The following is an 11,365-nucleotide window of genomic DNA, read 5'->3' on the forward strand; positions in this document are numbered from 1 at the left end:
TCTCCACGGTTTCTGAGGCTGAAGCTTCCGTAGCAGGGTTCCTCCCTCCCAGGCCTCTCCTTCCTTGCATCCAGTGCTCCATCTTGGCATCCAGGCTGCACTCTTTTGGCATTGTGCAATGCGCTTCCTGGCCAGGCCATGAACTTTCATCCCAAAGCTTCACTAAAGGCATTTGTCTTATACTGGAATTATTTTGATAGCAATAAACCAGAAACCAATCCATCTGGCTCAATTTGAGGGGTACGTCTTTGAACCCAAGGCCTAAAGATTTGACCATCCTTCAGGAGGGACATACTGGACTTGGAAGGCCACTAGATGCCAAGGCAGATATTCTGTTAATCTTATTCCCTCTTTAGTTCCACATACACTGCCCTCTACATGTATACTCTACATTTTGCTTTTCAGTCTTGCTTTGCTGATCACCTCTGTCAGCTCAGTCATGGCGCACAGACCATAAATGTCTTTCCCAAAGCAGCAGCCTCAGTTTACATGTCCTGAGCAGTGTGGGATTTGCAGTTAACTGAATATACTTTCTGAATTCCCATTCCATATTCTCCTCTCACTGCACTCCAAATTCTCTTCTATTACACACGCCCTACTCTCTGTCTCTTCTCCCAGATTTTTGCATATCAAGGTGTCAGCCCAGCAAGGCCCCACATTCATCAAAATCCATCCTCTTAGATGATAGCTGTTTTAAGTTGCCAAAACCAACATTTTTATTGTTATTATAACATTTCAGAAGTCTTAAAAAATTGCCTGTGTCATAAGCTCATTATTTTAAGGCAGAATGGTTGCCCTGGATATTGTTGAAAGCCATTCTTTTTTCTGAATGTTCCTGTCTTCTTCTCTTCTCCCTCCCTCCCTCCCTTTCTAGAGGGAGAGAGAAAAGGAGAAGGAAAGGGAAAGGGAAAGGGAAAGGGAATATGAATGAAAAAATACAGCTCAAACCAACAACAATGGAAGTTCTCTGAGAGAAATCAAAGCCTGGGGATGCTGTAGTGGATTTTTTCCTCTACTTAGCACCCATTTTACACTTCTCCCACTTTGGGGAACTCTCTCCCCAGCTTTCTTTTGGGTCGTTATCTCTTCTCCCTCATTCATATAGCTTCTGGGTGGGACTGTCAATAAGTTGCCTTGCTCTTCCTAGCCAAAGCGTCTTGGCAAGTGACCCGAACAAAGGCAAATGGATTCATTCTCATTTTGGAGACTTTAAATATTGAGTTCAGTGATTCCAGCAAGAAAAGGTGCTCGGAGCCACTGCTTTGTGGTGTTGTCACCCTGACTGTTGATCAGATCCTGCTGATTGGATCCCTGCTTCCTTTTTTTCTTCTAAGATTGGTGATTTAGTAGTTTCTTTAATTCTTTAAGTGACCCTATACACTCCCAATAAATCTGTTTTTCTCAAGGCAGGCAGAGCCACTTCTGCTGTCTGTTAATAAAATAACACAAGCAAAGACCCAGCTGATATAGAGGCTATGTTATAGAAATTCTTGATTCCATAGATTTTATCTTGCATGATCCTCTGGACATGGTTTCTCTGTTACACTCACACTGGGGTGCTGAGAATTGAATGGGCAAGTATAGTGGCTCAGTGCCTTGTTTATTTCAGGCAGAATTAACAGAGTATGTTGTAATGGAAATGGAATCATATATGTTCATGGTTGTATTACAAAGTTTGGTCTGGGTTCTGGAGATAGATATCCCAGGTGAAGTTTAATTAACAACAACTCAAGATCAGTCCAACTTTGAATGTGCTGCAACTTGAATCTCACAGCTTGGCTCCTTTTCCTTGTTTCATTAGCAAAGATTTTTCATTATCTGTGGGAATAGAGTAATGCATATATTTATAATGTACAGGAGAGTATACAATAGGAAGGGGATTCTGAATTAGTTTGGCAGCTGAGGGATGCAAACAGGGAAATCTGTCAATAGCTTGGAAACAACATAGTCCCCATCACACCTGGGTGACTTCCTGTGGTTGTACAGGTAAGCCCTGTTTTCTCTCTCTCTCTCTCTCTCTCTCTCTCTCTCTCTCTCTCTTGCTCTCTCGCTCTCTCTCTCGCCTCTCTCCCTTTCTCCTTCTCCCCCATCCTCCCCTCTCCACCTGGGTGACTTCCTGTGGTTGTACAGGTAGGCCCTGTTTTCTCTCTCTCTCTCTTTCTCTCTCTCTCTCTCTCTCTCTCTCTCGCTCTCTCGCTCTCGCCTCTCTCCCTTTCTCCTTCTCCCCCATCCTCCCCTCTCCCCTCTCTTCTCTTACCCATGTGCATACCTTATACAAGTTTTCTATTCTGTTTATATCTCATATTGAGCAGCATCTTTCTCTCCTGTGATTAAAAGCAAGGACTTTAGGATAAGACAGCAGAAAGATTTCATTTCACCTCTGTCACTTTCTAGCTGTGTGACTAAGGACAAGTACTTTTTGAAAGGCCCAGTTTTCTCATCTTCAGAATGGAAAGAATAAAAGTCTTCATATGTGGGTTAGAAGGAAAGAGCTTGACATAGTGACTGGCCCGTGGTGGGTGCTTTATCTATTTCTATTATTGTTATTTCCTTCCATAAAAGAAGAAAATTCCTCCTCACTCGTTCTCAGCAGGTCCTTGTTACACTTACCTTTGCCTCACTGCATTCAACTGTCTTCTCATTGTGTTCAAGCCCCTCCCCTCCCTTGCCCCATAGTCATGGTCCCCAGAGGGAAACTATTATGGAATCTCATTCCAAGGAGTATTTTAGTAACAATGGAGAAATGTTATTAGCACTTAGGAGAATCCTGGTGAATTGCCCTTTACACTAGGGAAACAATTTTAGATTATTTTAGTAATTTTTTCACGCCGTATTGCCTTTTTCAGTGTCTCACTTCCCATGGTCTTTTCAGAATTCAGGTAAATTTCCAGATAAAAGCTATAAAGAAAAATATGGATACTATGTTGCAACCTAGGGTCAAACCTCACTCAGAATCTTGGCACAAGTTTTAAATACAAAGAAGATTTTTGAAACTGAGCCCACTATGGAGGAGAACATCTCTGTGTATTTATTTCAACAACAAAAAATGAGTTCACGTTCAATGATCAGACTTGTTGAGAATGCTTTGTAGAAATAATTTTTTCTCCTGCAATAAAGGATATTAACATTTGTGTGTGTGGAGTCCTTTTGAAAAATAGGTTCATTTAAAGGATATCTCTCACTTCCCTTAAATGTCCTGTTGTTAGTATATTTGATGTCGGTGTTGAGAAAACTTTTATTCTTTTAAGCCCAGCAATATGTGAGAAATACTATTTTTCTAGCTAAGACAGTCTCAACTTGGCTGTTTTCCTAGACTCCTGATTCTACTTTAAGATGTGTACTCTAGATTATGGCCAACATGCGTGCATATTTCTTACAGATGCATTTAACTTGGGGGCTTATCAATAGTTGGACTTGAAAGTACAGTGGCTCTAATGGGAAAACCTTGCTTTGCTGAACCATTAATGCTCAAGGTTTAAGTGTAAAAGCCCAACTGTGTCTAATCCACTCCCTATTACCATTTCCAAGAGGAGCTTGGAACATCTCAAAGTCAGGAGCTAAGCGGAGGCAGGGCTCTAGTGATTTAAGAGGCTGAAGAGATTTTCTCTCTCTGAGTCACAATTTTTCTCATACTGCTGTGAGATTTGACACTGGAGTGCAGCATTCCAATCCCTGTTTAATACAGGGACTTTGAAGGTAACCTCATTGTCTGTCTTGGTTCTCTTTCTTTCTTACGGTGTTTGACAATAAATTCTGCCTCATGGTACCCCAGGCAAATTGCCTGATCACCCTTCTCAAATAACGATTGATGGTCCATTTCTCTAGAAGTTTGCATTCAGATCTGTTTCACAACGAAATGCATTTCTGTGACATGTGTAATCCTCTGTAAGCTTGACTAGAGAGCTTGGTTTCTGTTTTCCCTGGGATTTGTGTGTATGTGTGTGAGGGGGTAGGGGATATAATTTATCTTACTTTGAAGATGAGAGAGAAACATTGAGGAGACTGAACAGTGTTAGGAGGCAGAAATAAAACTAAGGAAACATGATATAGAGAAATAAATGGGGAAAATAAATTTAAATAATGGGAAGGGGAGAGAAAAGGAAAGCAAGATTTTTTCACTTTTATGGCAAAATGTAGGTCAAATTAAAAGAAAATCTCAACTTGTGTTTAAAACATTGTCTTATCATAAAATAGTGAAAATGTTCTGAGGTAAATAAAGGGGACCATGTAAGCCCTCTGTTCCTCTCTCCCCCCACCACCCTTATCGCACTCCCAGGGATAATCACTATTAATGTGACCTGTGTTCTTTCACTTCCTGTTGGGTGATCTTGGGAAGGCCACTGAACTCTCCAAGCCTTGGTTCCCACATCTGTAAAGTGGGAATAATACAAACTACTCATCTCATAGCCTTATTGAGAGGACTTAAAGGTATATATCTTTGGTATATATGTATGGCACAAAGTAAGAGCTCAGTGAATATTGGGCATTATTTTTGTAGGCACATACAAACACATGTACTTTCTAAAAAATAAAAATGGCATCTCATCCTGTATACTGTGATAAAAATTACTATTTTTAATATAATGATATGTGAGAAACATTAAAAATGATTGCTATATATTATTGTATTTAAATGCATGCATACAATCCCATTACAGTTAATGATGTTTTCTTCAGTTTGCCTCATTCTTTTTATGCCTTCTCCATCCATACAACCCATCATGAGGAAATCCACGTAAAAGCTTAAATGTGTATGCATATATTTTCCTTCATGCTCATATATATATCGTAGACAAAAGCACATATGCATATTCATATGGAGATTTTGTCATTGATTTACAAAAATAAGATTAAAGTATGCAAATATATTTTTATAAGAGTTGCAAATTATAAAACATCTTTTCCTGAGCCTTTCTCTACTAATAGAGTCTGGAAAGCTTAAAATTTGAGTTACAGCAGATGTCCTTGTTGCTGAGGATGGGTTAGGCAAGAGTGCCAGTGCTCATCAGCTATACCCAAGGAGAAGTTTGTTGCAACGTTTCTCGGAGAGTTTTAGTTCCTGATAAATAGGATAAATTTGGTTTTACTAGTTTTAATTTTTTTTTCCTTCATCCTTCTTGGGAAGTGGAAATGATATCTGATATGACAGTACCATCTTTGGGCCATGATGCGACAAGTGTGAGGACAAGAACCAGAATCTTAATGGTGACGTCTTAAGAATCTGGGTGCCCGATAACATTTTGAGTGGCTGAATTAGTGCCAGCAACTGCCAATCCCTGGATTTCTAAAATAAACCACTATCTGTTTAATCCATGATCATCAAGTTTTCTTTTCTTTACAGTTAAACACATGCTAAACGGATACACACACTTCTCTGCATTTCGTTTTTGTCACTCAAAGAAATCTCATTGAAATTCTAATTGATTATTTATCATGGCAGCACACTGTTTCATGATGTGAACTATTATAACTGATTCAACCCTTCTCCAAATAATAATTGTTATTTATATCCAGTAGTTCTTTTTTTTTGTCTTCTTGTGTTTTTTGGTCACTTCAAACCATGTTGCATCAAACATCCTTAAACTACGTATCTTTATGTACTGAGACTTTTATTTTTATGGAATAGATTTCCCAAAGTGGAATTGCTAGGTATATATATATTTCAATTTAATAATTATTGCCAGAATGTATTCCAACAAAGCCAGTAACAATTTACATCTTACCAGCAACATGCCAGAATGATCCTGTTTTCCCCATACCCACACTGGCAATAGTTGTTATTCAGCTTTTGCTAGTCTGATGTTTATAAAATCATAACTTACTGTTGAATTCGTTCACATTTTCCTTCCTACTAGTGATTTTAAGCTCTTTTCCATATTCTGTCGGCTATTCGGATTTGTCCTCTGTGAATTTCTATTCATAACCTCACCTATTTTTCTCTTGAGGAGACTCCTTTTTAATTCAAAAGAGCATTTTTATATTTTAGGTACTAAATTTCCATCCACAGCATTGGACTGTTGTATTTTGCTATAAATATTTAAACTTTTATAGGGTAACTATGGTTTTTAAAACACCTTATTTTCTAGTCATAAATAAGAGAATCTGCTTTACCATGAAATTATAATTATGAATTATAATATGAAGTCACCTAATTTTTTTGCAGGATTTCTATTTTTCTTTCTTTCCCCCACCCACTCCATACTATCTTTACTTAGTATTATGTAAGATAGGGTTCAATTTTGTTTTCCTCCTGATGGATGGCCCTTACATCAACATGATTTTAAAGAATCCATCCTTTCCCCTCTGAAATGAAATATCAATTTGTCATACATTACATTCTCATGTATATTATTTCTTAAGTCAACCATGGTATTTTATATTGGCGAAAATATTATCCATTCCCTCTAGGTTTTCAAATGTATTGTCATATATTTGCCTGTAATATTTCTTCTATTGTAATTCTTTTTATCTCTTCTTTGCCTCTGGTTGGGTTTCCCTTTTAATTCCTAATCATTTATGTATGTGTGCATGTGTTTATTTCTTCCTGAGATGAGCTTATTTATTTTTCCTATGAATTCTTTGTTTTCATTTTTATCAAATCCTTTCATCCATATGAATTTCAGCTTCCTGTTTTATTTTGGTGGTGGTGGTGGGTTTTTTTTTTAGTTTTTCAAAGATGAATTCTAAGTTCCTTGATTTTTCATCTTTCTTCTTTAATGATAAAGATATTAAAGACAGGTAGTTTTTTTCCCAGTAGAGTTTTTAATTTGTGCTCTAGCTTTTAGTGTAAAGTTTATTTTTTAGTTTATAATTTCCTTCTGGTCTAAGGGCTAACCAGAAATTTTTATCAAATATTATAAATATTTGAAATTATTTATCAAAGCATATAGCCTATGTAATTATAAGCTTTATTTAATTACATAGATTATTTTGGAATTTAAAATGTTTTCTTTGTGGAAAGCATAAATTTGGTTTTGGGAAATATTGTACAGCATTTAAGGTGTATACTAATTCCCCACTCAAGGGATGTAAGTAAGGTTCTCTGTATATCTCTTAAATCATTGTTTTTCATGTTTTAAAACTTTATTTAGACATGTTACATGAAATAAACTGTACATATTTAAAATGTACAATTTCATGAGCTTTTAAAGATATATCATCACCACCACAATCAAGATACTGGCAAATTCCATCACTCTCAAAAATTTTCTTCCTTTGGAATCATGTTTCTTTCCATTCCCATCCACAGAGAGCCACTGATCTGTTTTCTGTTGCTAGAATTATATATAAATGGAATTTTATACAAATGAACTGATAGAATATGTATTCTTTTTTTAATCTGGATTCTTTCATGTAGAATAATAAATTCGAGGTTCAGTCATGTTGTTACTTGTGTCACCTGTTTGTTGCTTTTTATTGTTGAGGAATGTTCCATTGGATGGAAAAATCAAGTTTTATTTATCTTCTCATCTGTTGAAAGACACCATGGTTGTCTCCTTACAATAAATTGGCTATGAACATTCATATACAATGTTTTATGTGAACATATTTTCACTTCTCTTAGGTAAATATCTAGGAGTAGACTGGCTGGGTCATGTAGTAGGTTTATGTTTAACTTTTTAAGATACTATCAAACTGATAACCCAAGTGGTTGTACGCTTTTCCATCCCTGCTGGCAGTTATGAGAGTGTTGTTTGTCCCACATCTTCATCAACACTTGGTATTGTCAGGCTTTTTCTCATTGTGATTTTAATTTGCATTTCCTTCATGATCAGTGATGTTGAACTTCTTTTCATATGTGTTTTGGCCTTAGTATATATTCTTTTGGAAGAATTGATTCAAATCTTTGTCCATAAATTTTGGGGTTATTTGTTGTATTATCAAAATGTAAGAGCTCTTTCTGTATTCTTGTTACAAGTCCTTTGCTTGACATATGTGTAGAAAATATATTCTTCTAGTCTGTAGGTTGACTTTTTGTTTTCTTAATGGTGAATTTCAAAGAAAAAAAGGTTCTAATTTTTTAAAAAACCCTGCTGGGGAGGGGAAATTTCCCCCACTACCCCTCTTGAGTTCTTGTGGCAGGACTAATAATAAAAATGACAAAAGATTAACAGGAAAAAAATCAATTGAATTTCATGTGAATGGGAGATCATAAAATGATGCTCAGAGTGTGACCAAAAGCAAGCAGGTTTTATATTTTTGTACACAAAGAAACAATAAATTTCTGAGGAATTGACAAGACAGAGAAACTTAGGAATTTAAACGGTTTGGGCTTGGGTAGTAAATTAGTAAAGAAGTAACAAGTTTGGTTTATACAGGCTACTGAGCCCTGAATTCCCTATCTCTGGTGATAAGGACATCTTTCTACCTTATAGGAAGGGCACCTTCCACATGGGAGATTTACTTCATACTTTCAGGGAGACAAAGAGGAGGGTCAAAATGTCCCTCTTGCATCAGCTGTTTCTTAAGTAACTTTAATTCAAAATAATCAATATGCCACTGAGGCGTATTTGGGGGCAGCCTTTCCTGGGCCCCAACTATATCCATTTTTCTTTTTATAGACTGTGCATTTTATGTTTTATTTAGGAAAACTTTACCTAACTGAAAGGGACAGATTTTCTTCAGTGTATATTTTTAGAACAGTTTTCGCCTTTACCTTTAGTTCTACAATCCATTTCAAGTTAATTATTTTGTATGGTGTCAGATAACGGCTGATTTTTTTTTTTCTAAATAGATATAGAGTTGTTCCAGTATCAATTGTTGAAAAGTTTATCATTTCCCCATTGAATTCCTTAAGCTCTTTTTCAAAAAATACCCACTTCCGGATTCCCCATGCCAACAATCTCCAGTTAGAGCATACCTAAAGCCTTCCCTTTTTTCTACTATAAAGCAACTCTTGCCTGCTTTTGAGTTTCTGCCAAATGCAAGTTGTGGTGGCTGACTCCTTTGCAAGCTCAATAAATAGGCTTTGCTTGTTCTCATTTGGGTGTTCTCCACTTAGTTTCACATAAAATAGATCCACATAATGTAGATCTTCCAAATTTGATCTTATTAAAATTTGCATTGCTTGTTCTAAAGTGTTTGCATTTCTATATAAATTTTAGAATCAGCTTTTCAATTTCTACTAAAAGCCTGTTGGAATTTCAATTGGGAATGCATTGAATTTATAGATCTTCTGTCTTTTACTTTATTTTTGTCTCTCTTCTCTCTGTTCTTTTTTCTGGAGGTCCTTTTGTATGTATGTTAAATCTCTCATATACATCTTCCAGTTTATTATCAGCTTTTCTCCCTCATGATTTTTATCTGTTTATGTATTTCTTAACACTGAGTTTTTTTTTTCATGCCACTAAATCAAGTTTAAACAGTGACCTTGAACATTCTCTCCCTAAATTCATCTACTAATCAGTTTATTTGGAAACCGTATCTTTTATCTCTGTAAAGATCTTTGGGCCAAGGTGAGTGCGATGTGGGGGAGAGTGTATACGGATGTTCCTAATTTTCTTTTTCTTCAAATTGTTATCTGTCTCTTCCAGAATCTCTCAAAGCCTGGTTCTGTGTTCCGTTTGTTTTGATTGTTCTTCCTCTCTTAGGCTGCTCTGCCCCTGAGGTGTTATTTATTTGAAGTAAAAATCCCTGCTCCCCTGTCTCTTGTACTTTACCAGTCTGAAGGATAAGATTACTTTATTTACCTCTAAAAACTTGTTCTAGACATTTGGAGTTTGGGGGCTCAGGGTGGGCCACCCCCCAAATATGCTGAAGTGCCATATTGATTGTTTTGAATTAAAGTTACTTAAGAAATGGCCAGTGCAAGAGGACACTTTGACCCTCCTTTCTGTCTAGCTGGACAGAATAAACCTCCTATGTGAAAGGTGCCTTCCCTGCACCTAGAGGTAGAAGGACACCCTTATCACCCAAGATTGGTGAGAAATGTATAAACAAATTTTGCTACTTTAATTCATTACTTCAAGCCCAAATGCTGTTGAGATTCTTCACTAATTAAGCATCCAAAGCCCAATTTTCTTTGTCCTGTCAATTCCTTACAAATTTATGCTTTGTCTCAAAAGTATAAAAGCTGCCTGCTTTGGCCACTTCTTAGGTCCTATTTATATGAGACCTCTGTGCTCATGAATTAAAATTTTTTTTCTCCTGTTAATCTCTCATGTCAGTTTAATTATTAGACCAGCCAAAAGAACTCAAGAAGGACAAGGGTGGAATTGCCCCCTCCGTGACAGGGACCTGGGAGGTCTGGTACCTATTGGGGCCTCTGTTGATCTGTCCCCTGGATCCACTGGTCTCTTCAAAATGAGACACATTTTGGGGGAGGGATCCTTGCTGCAGGCTTTCTGACAGTGGTCTCCGTATGTCTTCCCAGTCCATGAGAAAGAAAGCTCCTCACTGGTTCTCTTCCCCAGGACTCCCACAAATTTTCACTCAGTTACCAGAAGCCCTAGGCTTTGATTGAAAAGAGAAAGATTTGAATCGGGATGAAGAATAAAGGAATTGCTTTCAAGTCACTGTCTTTTCGGAATCCCCTATGGGCATCATTCCAGGTCAGTACCTAGAGTACTGTCTCTTTTTAAGTGCTATAGGGAAATAGAGTCAATTTTAGATTGGAATGCAACTTAAAGGTCATTTAGTCCAATGACTACTCATTTGTGTGTGTGTGTGTGTGTGTTTCTCAACTTTATTGTATTTTAATTCCAATGACTACTCTTATGAGCCCTTTTCGTATAAACCGTGTTTGACAAGGAGTGGTCCCAATCTCCTTAAAGATTTCTAGGATTCTGAGCTTGCTATTACTGTTGGAGTATTCTTTATTAAACCAAACCCAAATATGTCTCTCTTTGGATTCATATTCTCTGCCTTTTCTTTTCCTTGGGATTCTACAGAGGTTATCCACATCTTCCCCGGAGTTGAAGAGCCTATTTGTTCTGCTCTTTGGTCATTTTCCTGCTCATTATCATTGCTATAGTTTCAGGGGAGGGAAAAAACATTTGTAAACTACTCAGCTTTGTAACCCCTTGGACTCTCACATAAATTGTGATAAGGGAGGAGATTAAAGCAGTTCACTAAAGTGAAGATTTTAGATTCATCTTTTCTTCCTGGATTATATTAACACACTCTATTGTCTTCCTTTCCCTCCACTTATTTTTCTAACATGAAACGAGCTTCACAGTTTTTTCTGATTATAAAAATGATTCAAGCTTATTGGGGTCAAAAATGAATAGAATAGGGGCTTCCCTGGTGGTGCAGTGGTTGGGAGTCTGCCTGCCGATGCAGGGGACGCGGGTTCGTGCCCCGGTCTGGGAGGATCCCGCATGCCGCGGAGCGGCTGGGCCCGTGGGCCATGGCCGCTGGGCCTGCG

This window comes from Physeter macrocephalus, chromosome 8, assembly GCF_002837175.3.
Source record: "Physeter macrocephalus isolate SW-GA chromosome 8, ASM283717v5, whole genome shotgun sequence".
Taxonomy (NCBI): Eukaryota; Metazoa; Chordata; class Mammalia; order Artiodactyla; family Physeteridae; genus Physeter; species Physeter macrocephalus.